At 39.7% G+C, this 26,633-nt stretch overlaps 1 protein-coding gene across 2 annotated transcripts in view; it reads left to right on the forward strand.

The window, feature by feature from the left end:
• Nucleotides 1-6,363: 6,363 nt before the first annotated feature.
• The window catches only part of LCLAT1 (lysocardiolipin acyltransferase 1), a 120,916-nt gene continuing 100,646 nt past the window's right edge, over nucleotides 6,364-26,633 (forward strand). For both annotated transcript variants that reach the window (XM_087776348.1, XM_087776349.1), the window contains exons 1-2: nucleotides 6,364-6,516; nucleotides 6,714-6,825. The gene's annotated coding sequence lies outside the window, so the exon portion shown is untranslated. The remainder of the gene's footprint in view (nucleotides 6,517-6,713; nucleotides 6,826-26,633) is intronic.

Below are 26,633 nucleotides of genomic sequence, written 5' to 3' on the forward strand. Positions count from 1 at the left end.
AATTATTTAGACAAGAACTGGTGACTAATAGAAGCAATTTGTAGGAAACATGCTGTTCCTGAGTGACCAACAGCAAATTGCTAATGACTGACATTAGAATGACCATTCTCCAAAGAGGAATAGTTGAAAGCCCACTGTGCACAGGACTGATCACATTTAACAACAAAACGATCCCCGCCGATAGTGGCACTTGCCATTTATCCTGGCTACTGCTTGCCTCCTTTCTCTGGTACATCTGTAAGAGCAATTACACTGAAATGCAGCAACCATGTATTTGTTTACACAAACATGAAATGTGATTTAAAACACTTTGGTAATGTGACCTTATAAACTTAATGGTCAAAATATTAAAAATACAAATGCACTATAGGGAGCAATTCTGCACTACTCAGGAGATGGATCACAGGGCTTAATAGATTGTTTCCATCTCTGAAATTTCTGAGTCATGATGAATGGAATTTCTTAGTATTTGAAACAAGAGAGGGGCACGTTTAAAAGACTGGAGAGGACTGTGGTGTAAAATCTTTGCACTATAAAAAAGGCAGCCTTGGTTTTTATTGCCCCTGTGGGGAGTCTCCTGTGAATCAAACAGCAACTAAATCAAATAAACATTTCTGAATTAAATCCGTCTTCCCTTTAGCTTTGGGGAGTTTAAAAACCCCAGTAATTTATTGAATTGCCTTTCATGGTTATACCTGCAGATGCCTTTTGAATTTGACAGCAAAACCATTTAAAATCATAGTGTTTTCCAAATCAGCTAAATCCATTATATCACCTGTGCCACTTACTATATTTGTTGGGCAGTAAACAGTGGCCTTTATTGTTTGCTGTTCATGGGACTGTGCATAAGAACGAGCTTAGTCTGTCTCTAGAGATATACACCTACCTTACTGGCACCAGAAATACTATACCAGCTTAAATCAGTGCAAGCTTTCCATGCTGTCACTGCCTCTCCTGTTTTGATTTGGTGACGGTAATCTCTACTCACTGCTGTGCTGATACCCTTTGAGTCAAGGCCCCTTCTCCACTTCTGCTGTTCCTGAAAAAAATTTAACAAGTGTGGCTTAGGCATGTTATGAACAGTTAGCAAATTTCCACACCTAAGAGGGTATGTGGGCTTGGATATCTGGTTTCCTTTGCAAGCAGATGGAGAGGTGAAAATCCATATGTGAGCTTGTCATAATCTCGAACCCTCCAGAAAAGTAGGAAAATGAAGGCAGAAAGGTGAATGATCCAGACATCGAGTAACTCATCTCTTCTTACAGGCAGTGAAATTTGCCTAGAAAACCCAATAGAGAGGAAAAATCTAGGTGGATATGGAACACTGCAGTTTTGGCAAATGAGCTATATGAGGAGTGTTAGGGCAGAGCACGGGAATTAGGGCAGAGCCATCCTAAAGGGTTTTAGGAGAAAACAGAGTAGAGGCCCTGATGATGGTATCTGCACTGCTCTCTGGGGCGGAGGTCTTTGGGGAGAGCATCTCATGACCTCCCACCTCTTGCATTTATGATCCCTTCTCATCTTTCCCTTTCTGTCACACAATCCTTTCCTCTTCCTCTTCTTCCCATTCCTTCAGCTTACCATTTTATAACATCTCTGGGGCTAATTCTGCAATTGTTTACATGGCATAGGACCATTAGGAAAGCGTTTAACACGTTCTGATGAGATTTAGGAGGTGGAAATAGCCATGTGAACAGCAGGCTCTCGGCAGACCCAGAAGTAGTTTGTGGGTCACAGTTTGAACACCTTTTGATGCAAGCACAGCCCAGGCCATTTAGCAGCAAGAGCTCCTACAGCGTCTCCTCATTCAAGCTACTGAGGCTTTTGCAAGGAACAGGAGAACATGAGTTTTCTTTCTACTGTTTTTTGGCAGTCCTAGGGAGACATGACTGGCTGCTTAAAGATATTTTCCATATTGCTTATCTTTTCTTTCCTTTTGAGTGCCAATGGTCTATCATTTCCCTCAGCTCAGATATAGGCCCCAAGATGACTTAGTCTACAAGTGAAACACAGAACTAAGCAATAGTGATTAAAAACCAAAATGTTTTAGACATACTGCTGTTGTTAGTGACACTGTTTTCAAATGCTTTCCCCTCGTCCCTATCTCCCCTCTCCTAGCAGCTTGTTATGAGCTCCATGGATGACTGGTCATCCAGGTGAGCTATGCCAACACAGGATGGATGGAAGGGTCCGACTGCAAATCATATCACTAAAACCGTTTTGTAAAGCCTACCCCAGCTATAGCCAAAAAATTCCCTTTTCCTGTATTACTATCAACATCTTAAATTCTTCACTCCATACGTTTCCAAGCCCTGTCAGTGGATGGATGGTAGCTCATCTCATTTCCCGTTTTCACTTTCCATTTCTCAGGTGCTAGCACAACTAGAAAGTCTGAATCATTTTTAATTTCACCCCCTTCCAAAAAGGTTTTCATTGATTTTTTTTTTCCCCCACCATGGTCAACTCTATTTTTTCAGCCTATTTTTCCACATGAATATTGCTTATGCGGCCACGCTGGCATTCAGTTTGGCTGCAAGTCCCCCTCCAATAGCTTTTGAATCTTTTTGATGAATTTCACTCAAATGCGATGGAAGGGCAGTAGTCTCAGAAACAATCATGTTCCTACAAGATCTGTTAATACAGACCACACGCCAGAGGAGCGAGAAGTAAATTCATACCCCCATGGAGTAAACATTATTGTTTCTCTTGGCAGCTGGTACTTGCTGGCCAGCCTGCACCTACTGCTTCTTGCTGTGCAGGGCTGTCGTCCGTGGTGTGGGGAGGAGACAAAATTAATGCAGTGGGGATGGAGGTGGGCTGAGGGATACAGGGAGTAAGTTTTGTTGGAGATCAGGCCTTGCTGTTTCCAGCTCTCCCCACAGGAACTGTTTTGTGGCTAAATTAAATCTATATTGTTTTATTTCAAACATGTTGAAAGCTTGACTTCAGCTTCAAATGGCATTATTTTTGTGGAGGTAAAGCCAGTACCTTAATATTATTTTAACAAAGCCTTCTGAAATGCACATTTCCAGTCAGCCGGATTCTTCCTTTTTGCTGAATACTGAACATTCTTTTCTTCCCCTCACTGTTGTCTTTGGCTGTAGAAATTGTACTTTCCACTTTCACAAAAACTGTAGGGGCATTATGAATGCCTGTATTTTTCTTGAGCAGACTTTTTGCTTTCTAACAAAACGGTTACACTAACTCACCTCACGCAAGTTCAGCGTTAAGTATATGATTGTAAAGCACAAGGTGCTTATCTACCTTGCCTGTGTAGTTGCAACTGACAATTAAATTCTCCTTTGTATTTTCTAATAGAGTGCCATGGTGAATGGTTGAAAAGATGTCATGTTCTTCTTCAGTCAGCTGCATGTCAATGTGATAGACAAAATGATTTCTCTACAAACAGTACAAAATTGCTTTGGGGTCCTTAAGGAAAACAGGAACACAATTACTCATTATTATCTGTCTTAGCAAATTGTTTTCTCCACAGTTATAAGTAAAATATCTTAACTGGAAGTTTGTATAGCCAGGTGCTGGCATTGTAAGAAGGAGAGCTGTATAGTGTTTCACATTTTCTAATCAAATTACAAACTTTGATTACTATCTCCTGACAGCACTCTCAGCAAGAATAAAGTGCCATTATTCCTACTACACTGATAGGCAGAGTGAAGTAATTTGTCCAGGGTCACCCTGGAAGTGGCAGAGAGTGGCTGCTGTAAGATTCTGGCCTGCGTTTTGGTGCTCCGAGATACATGCTGGAGTGCCAAAGCTCCTTACTTAGCTGCAAAATCTTCTTCAAGATTTTATTAACCCATTTTAGCACAGATTTCTTCCATACAGGGACCTTCAACCTGAGAAAGACTTAGCCATATGCATTTTTGCCCATTATCAGTTTATCAAAATGATGAAACGAGCTGTGACTTCCCTGCATTACAAACACCAAAAGCCACATGTAGATATGACTGCAGTTTCACCTCTCTCACCTTCCTATACAACAGCAGTATAACAATTTGGCAACAGCTTTCCATTTAGCATTCCAGGGTTGTACCAGAAAGCCTATTGCAGATGCCATGTTCAAACTTTTGTTTGGATGTTAGATGTTTGTTAGATGTTTCTATTCAAACTTTTGAGGCTGCCCAGGAGCCTGGCCACGAGTCAAGGGCTGACAGCCCAAGACACATGTTCCCCTCGGAGCCATTCTGCCTATGTTATTTCTTTCATCCTAAGGTCTTGTGCTTAGCTACTTAAAATTCTGCAGTTTGCCTTCCTCTTGTCCTTATTTTCAGGAGGCACCAGTGAGGATTCATTTCACCTATTTTTAACTACCTGATCCGTAAGAGTGCTACCAAAGTCAGCCATTTCAGCTCCCCATGTTCTGAGCTGTCTTAGACATCCATTTTAGGATGGAATGGGACACTTTTTGGAGCGGCTTAGAGGGGGGAACCTTGATGACTAAGTCTGTCTAAATACCTGTTTTATAGTTAGCACAAGTCAAGTGAGCTGAATCACCCAACAAACAGCCTCCTGCCACAAGAGACAGTGCAATCTAATAGGGAGTTGTCTTCATCTCTTCAGCTAAGTAATTTTGAAGGATTTGGGATGCTATTAGTACTTCTACTTAAAATCTTGTCCAGGCCAGTTTTGAGATTGCACAAGGTCTTTGGGAAGCCTGTTCCAGTGCTTTACCATCCTCATTTTGAAGAATTCCTTCTTAATATCTAATTGGGATTTCTCTTGCTGCAAGGTGGGACCAATGCCTCTCATCTCTTTGCTGTGCACCTCTGAGAAGAGTCTGGCTCCACTTGCTCAATAACCTTCCTCTAGTGGAAGACAAAAGCACCTACTACTCCAGGCTGAATGAACAAATGAGATCCCTCAAAAAGGGATGACAATGGAATTTCCAATGTTTTTATGACTTTTAGGATGAGGCTCCCAGAAGGCTCATTCCCTAATTTTTTTATTTCAAGTATTGACCAAATTGATGAATGATTCTCAGCTCTGCAAAGGTACTTATTAAGGCAATGAATTCTCACTAAATGATGGTAGGCACTTCAGAAGAGCCGATGTTGTCCTCAAAACTAACTGCAGTAGGAGATCCCACCAGGGGAGTGGCTATGGGGCAATATATCCCTAAATGGGTATGGGGTCAGGTTTTGCCCTGTTGCACTTTGCAGGAGTTTTGCAGAGGGACGTGTTCGCCTTTGCACGTGAAATTGTTGTGGGGTCAGAAAGAGAGCACGGGTCACTTTGGTCCTAATCCAACAGCTCTAGTCAGCCGGGCATGGGCTCACTTTGGTTTTACACAAGCATAAAGCTTTACTTAAAACCCCCTGGAATTTTCCTTCTTGGATTGGGGGTTTCACCAGATTTGTTTACCTTATAAAAACATACACGTGGAAAGAATATAAAAAGGTTAACTGCGTCAACAGTGAGTGGCAGTAAAGCATGGTGTAAAAAAAGCTGAATATATTGCCAGTTTCGAAGAAAGTTAAGAGAAACCATGTCCTCACAGCAGTGGAAATCATGCCACGATCATTTTCCACTTCTCTCACACTCGACAGGCTAGTTTGTGACAAAATCCGCGGCTAACAGTAGTAGGGTTTTCCCCTTCGTACAGCACCGTTGGGCTGATGAATCATTGTCCCTTTTTAGCTAATAACTAAATTAAGATGAGTGCTTTTTCCTCCTGAGAGCCTGAAGCCATCCTCTCCCACCGGCTGCTCCACGGCAGCGGCAGCACGGACGAGAGGAAACGGCCTCAAGCTGCGCCAGGGGAGGTTTAGGTTTGGTATTAGGAAAAACTTCTTCACCGAAAGGGCAGTCAGGCCCTGGAACAGGCTGCCCAGGGAAGGGGTTGAGTCCCCATCCCTGGAGGTATTTGAAAGCTGTGTAGATGTGGTGCTTAGGGACATGGTTTAGTGGTGGACTTGGCAGTGCTGGGTTAATGGTTGGACTCAATGATCTTAAGGGTCTTTTCCAAACTAAACGATTCTCTGATTCTATGGCTCCACATACCCCAAAAGGCCTGGCCAAAATCTCCTTTTCAGGCAAGCCAGGGCCCAGGCTCCCGGCCGGGGACCCGCAGGGTGGCCCAGGCTTTTGCGGAAGAGGAGGCCGAGGGTGGCGGGGCTGAGCCCCGGGGCGGCAGCGTGCGGGACAGGGCCTGCCGCTCCCGGGCCCACGGCTCCTTCAGCCACCTGGGCCCTGCCGAGGCCGATCACCCACACGCGTGTGCGTGTGTGCAAGGAGTGTGTGTAGGGGTGCGAGGGGTGGCTGCTGCCCCTTTAAGGGAGGCCGGGGCCAGGAGCGGTGCCATAGCAACGGCTTGACAGCCGTGACCGGAAGTGATTGGGGGTCAGAGGTCGCCGGTGGCAGCGGGAACATGGCGGCGGCGGCGGCGGCCCTGGCCACGCTGGGCGCTGGCGGCGGCGCGGCCGCTCTCCCCGGGGCGGCGGCTCCCTGATCGGGGCGGGGAGCCGAGCCTCCTCCCGCCGCGGCGCTGCCCCGTCTCAGGTGAGGGCGGGCGGGCGGGCACGGGTGCTCCCGTGGCGGGCGGCGCGCCGGGCCGGGCCGGGAGGCGGGCTGACCCCCGCGGCGCAGCGGGGCCGACCAGCGGGGCCGGGTCTCCGCCGCTGGCCCGGCCCTGCCGGTTTTTTCTCGCCGAGATGCGGCCTGCCCGACTGTCTCACCTGCCTCCCGTTTCTCCCCAGGCATGGTCGCCGCGCTGTAGGAGGGCTGGGAGCCGCGGCGATGCCAGGCGAGGAGCCGCTGGAGGAGAGCGCTTGAGCTTCTCTGGGGATACGTTCAGTGTGTGTGAAACGTGTACGTTACCCGAAACCTTGGCTTCAGTACTGCTATTTTTATTACACCTAGAGGAATAAACGGAGGCTTGTTGTTGTAATCTCATCCTTATTATCTTTCCTTTTGGGAAAACTGGAGTCTCTTGTTATGACTTGCACATACACAGAAGTCAGTCAGTTTTTGCCAGCTGTATCTGGCTGGTGTTCCCTGTTTACTGTGCCTGTTGTCACTTCTCCCGTTGGTATTGGCGTGTACACTGCTGTCTCGGCTAGATTTGCCCTCTGGCAAAGCTAAACTTTGACCTGAATGGTCTCTTGTGTAAGAAGTGCTGGGTGGGTATTGGAACAAGGCATGTAACTTTTCACAACCAGGCTGTTCAGAACATAACTGTGGCTGCAAAAAGCTGCGTACTGAAAATAAATACTAGAGTTAAACTATATGTGCAGCTTCACGTTGGTACTTATGTGTATTCATTGTGATACAGTACTTGGTTGTCACTAGACTTTTTCTTAATCTCTGCTTATGCTAGTGGACGGAGTGGACTATGCTCACATAACAGCTAGTGTATTTTGCTTATTGATTGCTAAGTATTGCCATATCTCATTTACTTCATAGTAGCTGTCTCTTGTTTTGAAGACACCCACTCTCTGCTTTTGGACCCTTGGACTTTTCAGTAGTAGTTACCACAGCAATATCTCAATGTTTCTCAAGTACAAACTTACTCCACTGTAACACAGAGAGATTAACAGATGGTCTCTTTTTATTTTTCCCTTCTTACTTTACAAATGGGGAAACTTGGATAAAAAAAGGAGGAAAGCTAAAGTATGTCTTAAATTGAACACAGAAATCTGAAACGAGTTGGTTGACTTTGTAATCAGATTTTATATCTAATAGTCTGAATGCAAAGCTTCAGTGGCAGCTGTACAATCTGGCTCCTCAGCAAATCAAGGTACAGTTTAACAGTGTGAATACATAGTTTGGTCAGTGTGTGGGCTGCAGCTGAAGAGTGTGGTCTCACTCCTTCGCCATCACTGGCCATGGGTTACTGCTGCTCTCTTTGTAGTGGATTTAGTGGTTGGATGGTTGCAGGGACAGTTGATCTAACAGTTTTATGGGGATGGCTTTCTGTCAGATGGAAGCTATTCTAGTGAGTGTTTGCTCTGATATGAATGAAAGCTGTTTCTCCTCCTGCACTAATGTAAACCAGCTGTGAGTTAAGTATAGTGTGAAACTGTACCTCGAGAAACCAAATCTCAAATTGGTCATTCAGAAAATCAGGACTGCGCTTAAAACTTGTGAAAAGTTTGGATTAAAAAAAGAAAAGTCAGCCATGTGTAGGGAATATGTGGTAAGAGTGAAGGGAGTATAAGTCTGTGAAGGAACGTTCCCATCTTTCCAGAGTCTTTTCTCCATTCACTTCTTGCCAAAGAGCTTCTGTGCTGAAAAAGGGAAGTCTCTTACAAAGCCTTATTTAGACCTCAGGGACTGGTCCTCCACCATGTGTACTCAGTGAGGCAGCAATCTTGAAGGAAAAATAGTATTGTATCCTACTGTAAAAGCTGAACTGAAGTTGCGCAGAGAAACCTTGATTCTGGTATGTCCACAGACTTGATGAGTTTTGCTTTCGTGGGGTTCCCTACCCTCCTCACAAAAGCAACCTGAAAAGAAAATTGGAAGTGTAATGAGGTGTCATCTTTACATCTGCGTAGGGTCTTAGCAGAGTTTGGGTTACTTGATCCAGCAAATCCTTTCTCCAGTTGCTCAGGTGACAGGCTGTCATTTGTTTTATCTGTTCCTGCAGAGTCTCTTCTTCTTCAGAGGCTATTTTTAATAATGCTAGGCTAGATTCTTAATCACCTGAACTGTCTCAGGTGCAAGTAAATCCTCTTGTCCTTCTGCTGGCTTTCTATTTGATTCTGTCCAGGACTACTCCCTGTAGAGTTCGTATCTCTTAGTTTTTGTTTAGACAGTCTCATTTATGTTCTTTCTTTCCTGTCACTTGTCCTGTCCTTCAGTGAGCTCCTGCCCTCCACTCCTCCCACCTCTACTTTGCCAAAACACCTTTTCCTTTTGTTGGCTGCTTCTTCCAGCTTCTTGGGACATGCAGAGTCTTTGTGTCAGTTTATGCTTTCCTCCTGCCTAGTCATAATTTGTGAACAATCTTTGTTTTCCTCTGTCCTTCTTTCTGTCCTTATTTCATTCTCCTGTTCTCCACTTAGAGTCTTGTTCAAGGTTGTCCCTTCCTTGTTCCCTTCTTTCTTCAGGTTGTGGTGCTGAGAACACACAGACAAGATTCCTCATGTTCTGTATGTGGTATTGAGTTCCATAATCTGGTTTAATGTTTAATTAGCTATGGACTGAGGAGAGCTGGCTTGTTTGCGTTCGTTTGTGGTGTTCCGTCAGCACTTAGAGCTGAGAGGGGAAAATGGAACCTTTAGAGAGTTGACTTTTTTAAACAGGTCCCCGCTGAGTGTGGGCAAAGGCTCACAGTTTGGTTTTACGTGACTTTTTCCTTGACCTGTCCAAAAAGTAAATTGCTTCTGAAAGACAATTCTGCATTATAAAGTTCATTGTTGCTGCTGCAGGCCACAGTGAGATGCGAGAGCGTAATGCTAGCAGACTTCTTGAAACATAGACAAAATGTCTCTTCTTTTTCCTACTCTTTTTCTCTTAGCTGAACTAATTTGCTTGTGAACTTGTTTTGCTATAATAAACTTAATTTACTTGATTTGATTTGTTTGTGTTAGGGTTTCTTACATGCTTAGGGGTTCAAAACTGGAGGAGTCTTTAGTCGTCAATGCAGAATTAATTGCTCTGCTAGGTTTACACACTATCCTTTCCTGAGTTTGAGGAAATGAATTTGCCTTTAATCTAACAGCAGGCTTAGTTTTTTTGGGTTGTTTTGTCCCCCTCTGCCCCATCCCCCCCGGGATTCCTGGAAACAAAACTATTTTTTTTTGAATCTTGCTGGTTTTAAACATGCCTTTTCAAGACTTTGCATCTGTGATATTAAAACTCCTATGACTCTTGAGTTTTTTTTTTTGTTTGGGCATCCTTTGGTATAATACCTGCTATTTATGTTATTTTAGGTATAAAGGGAGCAGGTACTGCTTTCATTCCAGTGGTTCTGAAAGGTATTGCTTGATCTCAAGTGCTTTCTCTTTGAGCTTATGGTGGTTCTGTTGTTTTTAAGGCATCCAGCATATCTTACGGTTGAAAGAAATCTGTATCTATTTGCTCTTCCCTTTTGATGGCAGCTTCAGAGGTGCCATGAAGGCTAAATGAACAGACTGCCTGATGAGTCTATATGAAGCAGTTATGTGGATCACCACACACTGCTTGTGGAAAGAGAATTAATTTTTCTTGAAAATGAAAATTTTCTTTTATAAGATTACTGTTTGAATCATGGAAGTGTTCCTATAAACTACTGTGTCCCCGGACATGCTCGCGGTTTCTGGGTGCTTTAATATACGAATGATTGTTTTGTACTCCTTCACCAAATCAGTGAAACGATGGAGCTGGCTGCAGTCAGAGGAGTGAAAAGATAACCGAACACCCAGGCTTTTTACAGGAGAACAAGAAATAAAACAAAACCAAGCCATTAATTTTTCTTGCTAAATCAAAGACAAACAATAGCAGGCAGTGCAGGTACTGACAAGTACACACAATTATGTTTTTTAAATAGGAATGGAATTACTTTGATTTCCTGAAGTCCTGTTAGTTGCATCAATGGTTGTTGCAGACCAAGATTTAACTTACTGTTCAAAGTAACTGGAATTTACTGTAGTTATACATGAAATGAATGTACAGATCTGGGGTTAGTGTGTGATTATTTTCTCTTTTCTTCCTTTTAACTTTTGCATGGTCAGTATGATAATGATTCCACCCAAATATAAATGTTAATTGTGAAGTAACAGAAAATATGCTGTATGACCCTTCAAATCTATTAGGAAGACCGTCTCTGGTATTTGAAGGTAAAAACATTACCATCTTGCTACATAGTAGAGCTTGCGTGAAATGCCTTGTGTGGCCACTGATGCAGTTTTAACAGTGATAAAAGTGCTGAGAATCTTCTGTTCAGCTTGATCAGCTCTTGGAGAGACAGAAGCAGTAGATAAAAGATTCAAAACCTTTTTTTTTTTTTTTCCTAAAAGAAAATTCTTTATCTCTAAGTAATTAATTCCACATCACTTGGTAATTTTGCTCGTAGGTTTCATTATGGTTACTCTTATCTAGTGTTGGTATTGATTTTTAACATTGATTTCCCCAATCTCCACACAAGCAATGATCTACAGCCTGCATTTGTTCAGATCAAGTATTAGCATTATGTGTTTGAATTCAGAAGGTAATTGCATATCTTGCAAATTACCCAATGGCTGTTTCATCTTGAAACATTTAGAAATCCATTTTAGTTTCTCGTAATTATAATGTTTTAGTCAGACAGCAATCTAAACTTAGGACAGCACTTTGGCAGTGATATGCTTGTTTTTCTAAAATGAGCACAGTTTCTGTGGTTAAATTTTCCTTTCATTTAAATATAGATTTTAATCAGCGTAGGCCAAACTTTTCCAACCATGTTTAAAATTAGCTAAAGCCATATTTTAAAAAGTATGTTCTCCTAATCTGATTTAACTTATGCAGAAAAATGTATGCAGAAATGAATCTTTTTAAGCTGAATAATGCTTTTGAAGTGTTTTTACAATTTATTCAAAAAACATTTATAGACTGGCTCAAATATGACTTGATACTAGTAGTCTCTTTGTAATAAATACCACTGAAAGCACTTCATGCTGTGCTTCTGAAATTTGAAGATAGCTGTTCAGAAAGAAACTGTAAATTCCACTCATCAAGCAGCTAAGTTACAACATCAAAACAAAGTAAAATGCTTGCTCTTCTTCCAGATTTTCATGTAAGCGTTGTTTTGGAGGTTACTGAAGTTTTCATTGGTCATCTTGTACTTCTTTAGGCAGGGTATAGTTACAATTTTCAATTGGTAAGTTGAAGTTGTAAGTAGATGTATAGCAAGTGTTAAGCTTTGTGTAGAGGATATTCAACATTGTATGTATTCCAAAATAGAAGTGGGAACCAGCCTGAATTGAATCTATCAGGTGGCTATTACAATTCCCTGAATTACTGCTAAACATTCGGTAGTTTCAGTTTCTAGAAAAGTGTTAATCAAAACCAAGCAAAAAGACCCCCAAAACTGTTACCAATCTTATATCCCTGTTTTTACTCAAATGCAGGAAAAAAAGATGTTTGCTATACCCAGAAAGTTTTCAGTTGGCAGAGTGTTCAGAGATCAAGGGAGTCAATCTGTCAGCAGACTTCTCTTCAGAATGACCATGTCTACTGATCACAGATAGGGTGAGATGCTTTCCCAGAGAAATGTGAGGACAAATGTCATAAGAGGGAGATGAGTTGTGTGGATTTCCATTATATGGAATGCAGTGTGTCTTTATGTGAGATGTGCTGGTTGGCTTTGACACGCTGTTTCTTCAGTGAAAACAATGTAGAAAAGAAATTTTGTCCTGGTTTGGACATGGAACTGTGAGAAATCTGACTTAGTTTTTCTGATGCTTTATTTTATTATTCAGATGCTAGAAGGACTAGATCCTTCTAGTTTTTACTACTTAATCTTACAGTAATCATGCGTCTGTTCAGCTGATCAGTTCCATTTGCTATCAAGATCATGTTTGTTACTGTGATTTTAATGATCTGCTAGAATGTAAAGAACACTGGTTTTGAAAAAGCTGATAATACTAGAGCAATAGTAAGCAATAGCAAATTTATCAATGACTAGTAAAGCTTACCTTTTTTCCATTTGCTGCGGCTGATGCTATTACTTTAAAGAAACTTAAATGGAACAAACAGTTTTTAATTTCATTCAACATTTTTCTCATAAACAGGACTAACTCTTACCCAGAATTCATGTGACACAGTGGGAATTTCTCAAGCATTCAGCTCACTGAATAGCTGGTACACGTTTTGTGCTCATTGAAAAACAACTTGTAACTCTTCTGGTAAGATAAAGCCAGGAGATAGTGGGGACTACATGCTGATCTATGGAAGTTAGCTTTTCAAAGTGAACCAAACTGCAAACTGGCTTCCAGCTTTCAGGCTATGGTCAGAACTCAAATTTTTTAGATTGTGTATCAGCTGGAGTTGGGAGCCATGTGCTCCAGGGAAGTCATCACTAGGTCCTTTAACAAAGCCAAGGAAAACTACAAAAGATTTCTTAAAGAGCAAAGCAAGTAGAAGAAATACATACCTGTTAAGTCTCTGTTGGGAGTCAGTCCTTTTTTTTTTTTTTTTTTTTTAATTAACTCTTCACTCATGGAAAACCTCTTTCTCTTGAGTACAACATTTCAGAAAGTGTGAGGTAATACACTTGTGCCAAGATTATTGAGACAATCTGTAGAGTCTGGTAAGGGAAGGCTAACCATTTCCTTGCAGCCTCCTGCATAGACAGTAGCTTTTTTCTGGTCTTCCCTCTTCAGTGTGAAAACACCACTAAATCTGTCAACCAGTGAATTCCCTTAAAAATAAAACAGTTTTAGCAATTATTTTCAAGGTCTCTTGCCCAGGTCAGTAGATTTATCCTTAGGACAAGTGAAAATGATGCACTGCCAGTGAACTAATTATGTGTAATTCATCATCAGATAGTGGAAACAATGTTCTGGGAATTGGTATCCATTTCACATTTGGAAAGGGGGTGTTTGGTTTGGTTTAATCTCTCTTAAAAAATTGCAGACCGTCTAGGAAGGTTGAATGTAATGTTCTGGGTATGTTTGATCTTTCTAAAATTTGGGGATAGACTGTATTAGAAAAGGATCAATCTTACTGCATTTTGTGCTGTCTCCATAAGATGGATAGATTTTGCACTAGAGGTTCCTTAGAAAAATACTTGTGCGTCAATCTGATTTACAAGAAGTGTTTTCTAACCATTGGAAGTGACAAAGGGTGTGTCTCTCCCAAAATTATGGCTTTGCTCAGAGAAGCGTGTTCTTTTATTAGGAACATCAGGTTCAAATTTTCACTTGAATGCCAAGTTTTAAATAAAATCCTGACAGTTATCCACTATTTCCAGTGCTTGCATGGGTCTACTATTCATTACAAAATGGATACTTCATTATTTTGTTATAAATGGTTGTATCTTTAGATCCCTATTCCCAAAATTTACTTAGAATAGTAATTTTTGTGAAAACTTTCTTCGCAGAATGTTTTTTTTACTTATGTTGTAACAAAGGTAGGCATTGTACTTATTGTATATCAGTCCTACTCTGAAGAATGAATCTTGGTCGGTTCCCTAAATATTGAGAAGCATTTAGTTTTGCACCTCTGTTGGATACAGGGTTAGATATTGAACAGTGTCAGCTCCACTAAGCAATAAAAAAAAAAAAATCCCACTTTAAGAAAATGCTTTAACTGGATAACACATCTCATTTAGATTTGGACAGTGAGTGAAAGAGCTATGTGTTTATTCTGTCTGCCACTTTAATAGTTTTTGAATGACAAATGCCTGCAAAGATGTCAAGGGTTAAACAGCTATATTTTTGTGTGTGTTCTTATTACAGTAGGTCATCGAAGGACCTTGAGAGGTGTCTGATCTGTAAAACTGAGACAAAGGCTCTGTAGTTATGATAGCATGGAGATTAAATATAGGCAGAAGCAAATGTGGCTGGAGTGGTTACAATAGGGATATTGCTAAAATGATTGTTGATAACACAGGAATATGTATTATCTTCTGTCTAAAGGGGAAATAGCTAAAATTATGGGGTTTTTTGTTAAAGTAATTGCAGTAGGCTAGTCTATTGAAGAACAATAGGATGTGATACTCGGCACCCTTGTGCAGTAGAATATCTTTGAAAATATACTAATAGCAGTTATTTTTAATTAAAGAACGAACCTTATGAAACATTTAGAGGATTTAATAAGCTTTGATTGTCAGTCACGTGTTAGTAAGGTTTTCTTATGGTCTGCCTTCTCTCTCTGCCTTTGCAGCTTGGCAGACCATCGCCCTTCTACAACAGCACTATGCCCCTGAAGTGGCTATAGCAAACATTCACTTCTCTTTTTTTTAAGGGGAGCTTTAAGTTATTCCCATGTTGCCTGTGGCCCCAAGTGTATTCAGATTCTTGTTCATTTTACATGTAGACAGTGGCACATAGAGGTGGCAAATATGGCTGTTCTTTCTTTTTTTTTAACTTTATGTAAGGCATCCATACACATCTGTTAAGCAAACTAGCATTGCACGTATTGTCCATAGCTTTGTTAGCATGAGTGCTGGGCATGCAGAATTAAGCTTGCTTTTAGAACAAAAGGTATCAACGTTGTGAGCTGAATGCTAAAATGAGTTTGCATGTTAGGAAGAAAGAAAGATTACATTTCCTGTCTCCATCATCTCTCACTGCGTCTTGAAATACAGAATTAGCTGAAAAAGGCATACTTAGGACAGGCTTTTGCTGAAGTTTAGGAACATGTCATTTATTCATAAATGTAAAATAAGCAAACCTTAAAATTTAGGGAAACTGGTAGTTTTGGATTTCAGTGCAAGATATTCTCTATGTACAGTATTAACACAGATGATAATGTTTACTAGAAGTATCACAAAATGACATATTGGCTAGGAGATACCCAAAAAATGGAAAATAGTAGTTGCAGAATATTGTTGACTTCCACAGGATGCAGAATATTTTAGAATAAAAACTTTCAGCAGTAGTGAAAATGATCTGATCTGGCAGAAGAGTAATAATTTAATGAATGCTTATAGCATGACAGGAGGAAAGAGAAATTACCTGCAAGTATTTCTTCATCACTTAAAGACTGCTGTTACTGCAGTAGCTCTCCAGCCTTCTAGCTAAGGGTTTACAACCTCTACAGAGAGTATATAGTACAGACTGTAGAGCGAATGCCTTTGTTTGGCCTCGATATCCTGTAAAGATACCGTTTCCCAGGATTTTTGCATGTGAGACCTTAGTTCTTCTGCATGCAACTGGTGCAAGTCTCCCAGTTTTTAAGAACTTGGGATTTGGTGTTAGTATGGAAGAGTGGCCCACCCTTAGGAGCTGCTGCTTCTTCTGTGAGACCTCAATGTCTGTCCTCTTGAGAAACGTTATGGTGTGCTTTTCTGCCAATTTCAATGTCTTGAATGATTTTAATGTTTAGAGTGAAGATATCAAGAACTTTCATTTCTGGTTTGGGAGCTACTTGATATAGAACCATCAGTCTCTTGTTCTTAACTAGATGATTGTTTTCTTTTTAACATCTCTCCCCTAAGCTGAACCTTACTAAGAGCTGTCAGATTCCACCAGGCATGTATGGAAGAGCTAGAACATAAAAGTGAAGTTCATGTTGGAATGAGATCTGGAGAGAAGCAAAGTTGTGGGCAAGTATTTTTCCTTTTCCCAAATGTTAAGCTTCAGCCACATTAATAATATTTCTACAAAAACATTATTGGGCTAATTTAAAGCACAACTCTAGAACTGTTATATCCCACATGGCATGAAACATTCTTGCTTTTTTTTCCTGGTGTATTAACTTCTTACACAGAAAGGAAATGAATTTTAGAAAGAATGTTATATATAAACCATTTGAGACATTCTCTGTTAAGGAAATACCAGCTGTCAAGAAAGATGCAGCCAATGTTGAGTTATATTAAAAACATTGTAAAGGAAATATTTGTCAAAGAAAAGAGGACTAATTAAAACATTTTAACTATTTTTGCTCTGGAAGAAGGTTAGGGAAGTTCTATATAAGCCTCTTCTAAATGCAACCATTATTAAAAGCCACCAATTTATTTTTTCAGAAGGAAGTTGACTTAGGTAAATTGTTCCTTAATGTAGAATAAAGACATTTTCTGACTACAAAGTAACTAGTAGGAAAGAAAAAAAAAAAGTCTTGGAGTCATTATACTTTATTACTTTCAAATTCTATAAGCTTGCTTTCATTGGTTCTTCTTGATGGACAGAGTTTATATCAAAAAGAAAACAGGTTACGTTTTAGGATTTTCATATTAACATTTTTATTTGAAAATCAGTTCTTTTGTGAGCAATTAATAGCACTAGGAGGCATTATTTTGCTTCTGCAGAGGAAAATAGTGAAGTGCACGTGAAAAGGTACCCGGATCAGGCATGTGAAACATTAAATATGATAGGATTTACTGTTTCTTTAATCCAGTCTAGCCTGCTGGCTTTGAGAAGTTGTACACTGAATATGCAGATTTACTGTAATGGTTTGAAACGTAAGCTTTTGGTTTAATTACCACTTTGCTCTTTTTCCCATTAATCTATTGAAGCTATCAGATCTACCCTGAAATGCAGGAAATACAGAAACAGTTACGTCTGTTACCTTTCTAGACAATGCTCCAATTTTTTTTTTTATTTAGGTAAAGAGGTTGAAGGGGATGCTTAGATGTTATGGTTATGAGACCTACTTAAACACTGAGTTTTTGATTTTAGAAAAGCATACATATTGTATATGGGAATGTTAGGTCTTTCGCTGTTCTAAGATATCCTGCCTTTTCATTATAATTATTTTCTGGAAATTCACGAAGATCAGAGTGTTTTCTTTTATTCCTTGAAAATATTAAAATTATATTTCTCAAGTTACATGGTTGCTATTAGAGACAAGCAGCTGTTGTTCCCCAAAATTCTCTTCACCGTAGGCTTGTGATCTTAGACTTTGTTAAATACCAACAGAAACATAAGTACTAAATGATATATGGGCTAAATTTTTTAATGTCACCCACATCTCCACATTTGAATTTACAGTCTGTAATTCCATTAACACATTACCCTTTTTCCCCTTAAGAAGCTTACTGTTCAGGATAGCTTGTATTTTAGGAATGCCTTAAAGATTTAAGGAATGCAGTCTGTAGAACCCATTTTACTTGTTGCACATGCTTGATGTTGTATTCTGAATTGAATAAAGGATTGAAGAAGGTTATCATCTGAAGGTTTCTTTAGTGAAGTGCCAGTCTGAAGAACTGGATTTTGCTTTTTACTTGATAAGCAAGACACGTAACATTGTTATTAACAATAACTACTTGTGATCCTTGTATTGAATAGTAAGGTTTCAAGTTGGACACCTATCAAATAAAGAATGCAAAGCTTTCACAGCTGCAACTGAAGCTAATGGCAACTGTGAATTGTGCTTGTGATGTACTGCACAGTGACAGATATTCTGAAAATATTAGTCTGGAAACATTCCAGATTAGGCAGACACAATTCGTATACTTTGTGCTGTGGATCTTGAGTTATAAAAATATAAATAGAATCTGTTGTGAAAATAAATTACTGACATGTAACACTTTCAGATAGTAGTATAATGAGCATAATATGGAGGAAAAAAAAAAAAAAGAGGGGGGTTGTCCTAGGATTTTAATAGCTTAGGGCTAATTTTAGCACTGTAGTATGAGACAAGGATAAAGAAGTACAAAGTAATTTCTCCCTGTTAACCCTGCTGTCAAAGCATGTGCACTGGATGAGGCAGAGTTCCTCTTTGAAAAAAAAAAAACCAAAACAAATAAACCAGCCAAGAAGGAACAGCCTTAATTCTGGTCTTTTTATAACTTCTGCATGTTTGATTGTGCAGCTTCAGTATCCCAAATGATCTCTGAGTGTAATATGAAGGTAACAATTCACTAACAGTGTGCTGGGTGGTACTGAATGCCCCTGATCTTTCAGCTGCACAATCTACAGCAAATTGTAATTATGCTGCGGATGACCCCTTACTAAAGGTGATGTTCTCCCTCATATAAATTCTGATGGTGCTGTATCTGACCTAAATGCTTTTCAGGCTGAACCTAGCTATTGTATGTCAGACTTCCACAGAATCAGTTCATCTCTAGTCTGAGACTATGCTTTACTGGCTATCTGTTTTATTGTGTGCAAAATGATAGATCTCCGAGATCAATGCTGACTCCGAAGAGAAGTAACTAGACTGAGTTCCTGAATATAGTATCAAGACCACTAATCATGTCAGGGCTAGGAAAAAAAAATCTGTCAGTATTCCAAGTTATTTCTACAAAGCAGTTAACAGTCAAATGATTCTGCAGTTTGACTGAATCCTACTTTATGCCTCTCACTTAAATCTTGCTTTTGTCCAGAGTGAAATAGTTCTTTGTGTATTTACGTATGCATGATTGAGCATATGGTTATTGTTCCAAGGAGAAATAAGAGGAAAATAGCTTCTTCTAATCTGTCAGTTCACATTTTGAAATTGTCTTTATAGTAACTCTTGTGAAAATTGTATTAGCCATCTAGGACCACTTTTTTCAATTTCAGTCTGATGCCTCTGCAATCAAGATGAAGGATGTTGATCGGGATGCCTTTCTTCTGAGAAATTAATACTGAACCACTATGCATTGCTTAACTTTTACTGTCTAATTGGTGATAGACAGGTTTGCCTGATCTTTATTGGCTTTCACAGTGAAGTTAAGCCTAAAAATGTACTTGAAGTTATTTGATCTAAATATATCTTAGTCTTTTAGGATATTTAGAAAGAGACAAAGGTTATTTGATGAACTGGCAGGCATCTTTACAGATGGATAATTTGGAGAGATGCATTTTGAATGAGGTGTGAAGCTTGGAGTTTTAGTTTTATCCTCCTTTACCTTATTTGACAGTCAGTTAAATCTTTTCTTCAGCTGTTGATCAAGGACACAGTAATCATCTTTATGGATATAGGTGATTACAAGTTACAATTAATGTCCTGAATTCCCTGCCAGGGAGAAATACTCTTCTATGCACTTTTAAAGTAAGAACTTCAGGGAAAAAAAATGTTATCGCCACAAAGTATATTTCTGTTATCTGTCCTGCATAATAGAAAGTGACTAAATTATATTATCAAAATGTATAACAACTTTACCAAAATTGCAGGTTGTGGATGTTCTTTAATAGGGCATCTTGCAGCTGAGTTGAGCTGGTTCTTAATGTATAGAAAAACCTACATTCAGTTTTAAAGGGTCAGTTACATATATATCTTGATGTAATTTTCCAGTGATATGCTTGATATCTTTATCTGACCGTATAGAAGCTAGAGATGGAAAGTTTTATAAAGAGAAATTATTTCACTGCATTAAGTGTTACAGGACAATTGATAGATGAGTCCTGTTAGCCATGTTGTGTTGAACTGCAGGCAGCCATTTTGAAATATTTTAAATCCCTAGCATTCCTGAACAACTGGAGGAGAATCCTTTTCTGATATTCCTTCTAATAATAATAAAAGGGATTATTATTTGTTTTTGTTGTAGTTCAGTCTAAGAATTTCAGTGAAGTATCAGAAAATTATTACGTTTTTCCTTAGTGACTAATACAGTCAAACCTGATTTGAAGCTTGGAATCTGTTACCAGTAAAAAAGGCTTACGATTATGCTGTTGAGGTTTTAGATCACTTTAAATGTCTTATTTCTCATGAAATACCTAAAATCCTACAGGTATAAGTCATAAGCTATTTATCTATACAGCTGAATTGTATTTGTTGGATAGAGGATCCTGTAAGAGCAGTCTTGTGCAAAGCTAGTTTTGCAAGTTTTTCTTTGTTCTGTTCATTACACTTGTGTTGATGCTTTTCCATTTCCAAACCCCTTCAAAGTTTCCAGTTTATCAACATTTTGAGATGCAGAAAGTGATTGGTCTGAGTGTCTTTGTGCTCTATGGTTTGAAGATAAGATGTGTCTGTAGCAGCTGCCAAACTGAAGCAATGCCAGGACACTTATGCTGAGTTTACTAGAATGGCTTTCTCTATTTCTTGCTCTGTCACCATTAATCTCTCTCTTCTTTGCCACAATGTTAGTTATTAAAAATTCTGACGTCCTAAGAAATGCTTATCAAATAACTTCTCATTCTGTTTGTCTATTATATCCTTTTTGCATACTGCAGGTTACTGTAAATTGCTCTGGAAAGCACTATGAAAAAGTAATGGCTTATTACAAATAAGTGAAAAGGATCTTTCTGTTATTGCTCATGTCGTCTAGTCTACCTAGATGTTTGGTATTGGGTCCTCTTACCAAAATGTGGAGAGAGAGAAAGAAATGTTGGAAAATCAGTGAACTTTTTTGTTTTGGAATATATTTACCTTTTCCTAAAGTAATTTGAACTATTTTGTTAGGCCATACTGTGACCCAGAACTACTGAGACCTTATACGCATTATAAAAAGCTTTTTAAATAGGAAACAGTTTCACCTGTTTCCCTCCTCTTGTTTGTTTTTGGCAATGATTGGTATGAAAATGTCATCTTTATTTTCTTGATCTTCATGTTTTGTCTTTTAGTCTGGTTAGTTGTTCTCGCAGCCTTGCAATATTGCAAACAACATTATAAGCTTAATTATTTGCTTCATGAAGTTTAAACTCTTTGAAATGGAGCTGAGGACTGATGAATTTTTAAGTGACTTTATAGTCTCTTAATTTTGCAGCTAGCAGGGAGGTATTTTCAGAAGCATTGGCGTAATTCAAACTTGACCTTAATTATTCTGGTTTGAGTTAGGACCAGGACCAGAGGAATTATCTAGTGGTTAAAGACGGAAACCCCCTCATGCTGGATTTGGAGGTCCATAAGTTCTCTTTCTTTCTCCTTGTTGTAGAAACCCTGTGCAGCAGCTAAGGGGACACTTGGGGGCTTAACTTCCCAGCTAATAAGGACACTCTGGATGCTTCCAGAAATCTTCAGAGTTGAGACCCTGCACAAACATATGCTGGACATACTGGAGAGAGTTCAGTGAAGGGCCACAAGGATGATGAAGGGACTGGAGCATCTGACACATGAGGAAAGGCTGAGAGCGCTGGGTGTGTTCAGCCTGGAGAAGAGAAGGCTCAGGGAAGGGAATCTAATCAATGTGTATAAATAACTGGAGGGAGGGTGCAAAAAGGACAGAGCCAGGCTCTTCTCAGTGGTGCCCGGTGATAGGACCAGAGGCAATGGGCATAAGCTGAAAAACATCAGAAAACACTTTTTTTACTGGGAGGGTCGGTGCACGCTGGCACAGGTTGCCCAAGGAGGTTATGGAGTCTCCCTCAGTGATATTCATAAGCTGACGGTCCTGGGGAGCTGGCTGTAGGTGGTCCTGATTGAGCAGGAGGGCTGGACCAGATGACCTCCAGAGGACCCTTCCAACCTCAGCCATTCTGTGTGATTCTGTTGTGCAGATGTCATACAATCTTTATTGGTCTGAGATCACCCATAGGTGATTTGCAGGGGAAGATGTTTTTCCTTAAAATAAAAGATACCTTATTTATTCCTTTAAAGCTCTCATCAGCTTCAGAGGAGATAACTACTTAGCTTCAAGTAAGCTGCAGAATAAGGCATGTTATTTGGGAAACAAGGTTCCTTTCCTCTTTTAAGGCTTGGGAAGCGTGTGAATTGAGAACTGAAGTGGTAGTTTTAGTTGCTGTTAGAGCAATTTAAATGTACGTTGTAACTAAGCCACCACAGGAAAATAATTTTCTTTCCTGAGGGAGGAAGGACAGAAGCACTTGCTGTGTAGTCTGTTTTGCTATAGGCTGTTTTCCTCTTGTGTAATGGTCTTGTGCTATAAGAAGGGAGAGAAGCATTTTAAACACAGGAAAATGTGGTTGTTAAGCCACAAAAAAATAAGAGGTTTCAAGAGCATGCATAGTATTAAAAACAATTCTCTCATTCTTGATTTTGCTTTCATTTTGAGAGTGACAGTTTAAAGAAAATGATAAAAAAGTGACTTTTCTTTAGGTGACGGAAATCTGCTTGTCATTTTTGTAATGAAAATGCTCCCATTTTGAAATCCTTGTTTATTTTCACAAGTTTGGAGTGGCTCTAAATTCAGTGACTTCAAAACGTGCCTGTACATTTTAATTGGCCTTCTTGACGCACACTTTGTTGTTAAATGAAACATTTTTATTGATGCAAAAATATTTGCCCCACCTATTTTCATTTGCTAGTGGTGGGAATGGTAACATTAAAGGCTGTTTAAAATATCTGAAGTGAGTTCTGGGGTCATTCCCCACCTGTTGTTTATTTTGGTTTATGCAAGAACAGTGAAAACCAATCATGTTGGTGAAGTTCTAACATCTAAGTAGTGGTTTTGGAGGCTAACATCACTGTATCCTGCAAGGTGTAGATTTAGACGATTTACACATCAGCAGGTTTGGCTGGCTTCTTCAAGCAAAACTTGGGACTTCTGGGATAATGAACAGTGAATGTTGGCAAGAAAGGTCACTTCTTAGCTTTAAAGTAACCTAGAGTACATTGTGCTGAATTATGGAACAAAAGACTGTAAATACAGAAAATCTTTGATTAACTTCTCCTTTTCAAAGTGTCTTGACCTTTCTTGAGATCCCCTAGCTGACATTTTTAGAAGACTTTTAGTACTATTTCCTTTCATTATAAAGGGTTTATTTGTGTATTTGCTCCCACATATTTCATTGTCATCTTCTCTGCCATTTGATTTTCTTCAGCTACAACGGCATCTGCATTTCATATCAGCATGGTTACTGTAGTAGTGTAGTGATGTAGTCCTTTTTTATATAAAATTCTAGAAATGCATTTCTGTAAGTAGACGTTATCTTGGTAAGCAAAAGAAAAATACAGCAAACGAGTAAAAAAAGAAAAAAATAGCAAAGCTGATAAGCACCTACAAAAACATTTGAAAGACAGCATAATATATTCAAATTAGGAGTAAATCACATAGGATTCACATCACATATCTTTCTATTTTTAGTTTTGAAATTATTAGCTGCATTTTCTATTTAAAGGTAATGACATATTTAGTCAGACTTAATGCAAGTGAATCATAGTATTGCATTGCATTTTCTGTTTAAAGGTAATGACATTTAGTCAGACTTAATGCAAGTGAATCATAGTATTGCATTGTTATTGTACAAAATAGTGATTGTCAGTTGTGTTTCTTATACTCTTCATATTTTGGAGGGGAAAAGAAAATTCTCTGTGCTCTGGAAGTTGCTCAGACATTTCATAGTCTGGGGTGGTGATGAATAAGTTATACTATAAATAATGCAGGCAACAGGAATACATGTTTTTGTTTTGTTAGACTAGACTTCTCCAGTTGGCATCTTTCTTTCCTTTTCTTTACACCCCCTGTGGTGTTAGCAACATAGGCTGTATAAGATTACAAATAATTTTTTTACAAGGAGTCATTGCAGACTTGATCTTTTTACATGACTGTTCATACTGGTTTTACCATCTAAGCTGGTAGCTCCCAGCTGTTCTTTAAAGGTCATGCCAGCGGTGCCTAGTAATATGACTGCAGCCTTCCTTTCCCCAGTTCCCATCCTGCTGTGGCTGCAGCAGAATGGGAACGTCCTCCAACAGTCAAAGGCTGATTAAGTCTTAGTGCCTGGCACCTTGGATGGATGGCTAGCTCAACAAGATCTTCCTGGCTTGGAGAGGGAGCTTCTCAAGAGCATCCCTTGCTCTATAATAACTGTCTGAACAAACCCCAGACCCAAGATCTAATTTTCTCTTTACTACTTTCTTCCTCTTTAATACTGTGTTCCCTGAAGCCTCTAAGTGTTACACGATCCGAGGTGCTGTTCACAGCTAACAATGCTTTCTAGTAAGATATTCCATAAAATGGGAACTTTTCCTTCAAACAAGATAGAGTTTAGACTTTTTAATTTTATTTGAAAGATTCCAGGAGAGGGTAGAGCGTGGTGATGAGAATAAGTGGTTATTTGCCATTAAGAAGGTTAAAGGCTTTTAATCACCTCACTTCTGCCTGCCTGCTACTGATAGCTGAGTGAAACCAACTGAGGGTGGGATTCGTACCTTTGCTGCTTGAATGGGCAAGGTGTCTGGCTGCTGTCAGTCCTTTTCCTTTATGGATTTGTATACTCGGCACCAGTGAAGGTGGCTTTAAAGATTGCTGATAGAACAAAGGGATTAGGTCTGTTTATATAGAAGACAAGATCAGCCTGCTAATGAATGAGTAATGTTGAGAAGGATATAAGCCCATGTATTTTATGGCTTAAGATAAATGTTAACAGAGACTAAGAATAAACTTGCCATCACTGCCTACTGCAGGCTTTTTTCCTGCCCCTTCTTATGAAGTACATGGTTCAAGACACTGTCAGACAGGATGACTGGGTGGACTACTGCTGATCCAGTTTGGCAATTTCTGTGTTTTTTCTACTGGTCATTTCTTTCTTCAACACCATACAAGATAACAAAGTCTCTTAGGTCACGACACTGTAAATACTCATTCTCCATAAATGTTGTTCTGTTAAAACACAAGTCAGATCTGAGTTTATAGAATCCTTTCCTTCTTCAGCCTGGGCAATTTTCCAATTTTCTGAGGGCAAGCAGCCCAGCAAACACTCCTTCAGACAATTCCTCATCTTTCTCCTTTTTCCAGAATGAAAATCCAAAAATATCAGCAATGGGGGCCAAAATAACAAAGGAAAAGTGGGTGTTGCCACTTCTTGCCAGGTTTTTTGTAAATGTTCCTCTCCTTCCCTGTCCCAGAATAACAACAAAACTTCCCAAAGAATCCGCAAAATAAACCAGACTCTTTTTCAGCCTCTGATCTAATTCAGAGTAGATGCCATAATGAAAATGCTAGAGAACAAGTACTGTGAAGGGTATTCTTTTTATCTGACTATTAAGGTTTTATTCCTCATCTGTTAAGGTTGCAAGAAATTCCAGGGCAACTGCTAGGTCCTTGATGATGCTCAGCTGTTATTCTTGTTTCTAGGGTATCGATTGGATTGATGCTAGTTGCTCTTTTATTTGATAGTGAGAAAGCTTAACTGGGGCATGAGTGGATAGATTCTGTAGTTTAGGACAGACTGGAGTGAAATACCGTTAGGAAGAACTGGAAAACCAGGGGATACAGGCTCCTGAGAGAGTGATCCTAGGCTAGAGGTTCTGTGATCCGTGCTTGCTTGTTCCTCCTTCAGCTTCAGGGGCATGATCAGAAGTGGTAAGCAGCGTACGGTAGGCAGTGAGATCCGGGAGTCAGTGTTAAGCAGACCAGAGGTGGGATTAGAAACCAAGGCTTTGCTGGCAGGATGAGTTAATCCAACCGAAGGGCCAAAGACCGCTGCTGAGAAGCGGGATCAGAAACTAAGACCGAATGACAGCAAGAGGGACGGGAAGCAGGTTTTTAGAGCAATAATCAGGATGTTATCTGCAGCTTCAGAATAGCTGTTTGGGTTTCTTCTATACCAGATGTGTACGGCAGTGATTAACAGAGTTCACAAGGTCAGTTCTTTGACTCGTTGAATGCTGGTGGCTGGCTGCAGCTTGTCTGTCTTGAGTCACATGTGCTGCTGTTTTCTACAGGTCGTTCTTATTTTAGCTGAAATTCTTGAGGTTATAATGAGTTCACTATTGTGAGAGTTTAAAGAGAATTTTTTTTCCTCAAAGGTGTTTTATATCAACAAGTCATTGAACTTAATCATGTTCATACGTGTGATAGGAAGGAAGAATTTCTTCATCAGTGGATTTACTAGGGAAGTTCTGCTGCCTGGGTTTATGCATTCAAACTCTGTGAGACTGCTGCCCTTTGATCTGTCGGATCTACACGATTGATCTGTATAATGCAGTGACTGTGTATGAACTGTGCCATGACACATTCACAGAGCTAATAATTGATTCCTTGAAACCAATTCTACCCGTGTGAGTCATGGTGGGACTTGTGACCTCCCTAAGATGTTTTTTGAGGATCCTAATTGTGACCATTCTCCAGAGGGGAAGTATCTATGAAGTATTTCCAGGTCAATGACTGTCGGACTGGAATTCCCAAATCAGAGGGAAGAGCCACTCAAACTGAGACATAGTCTGGAATCTGAGAACCATGTCTGTAAGCTGCTCAGTTCCTGTGCTGCTGCTTCTGTTTT

The sequence above is a fragment of the Nipponia nippon genome, unplaced genomic scaffold, assembly GCF_047370975.1.
Source record: "Nipponia nippon isolate SJK-2023a ecotype South Korea unplaced genomic scaffold, ASM4737097v1 scaffold_4, whole genome shotgun sequence".
Taxonomy (NCBI): Eukaryota; Metazoa; Chordata; class Aves; order Pelecaniformes; family Threskiornithidae; genus Nipponia; species Nipponia nippon.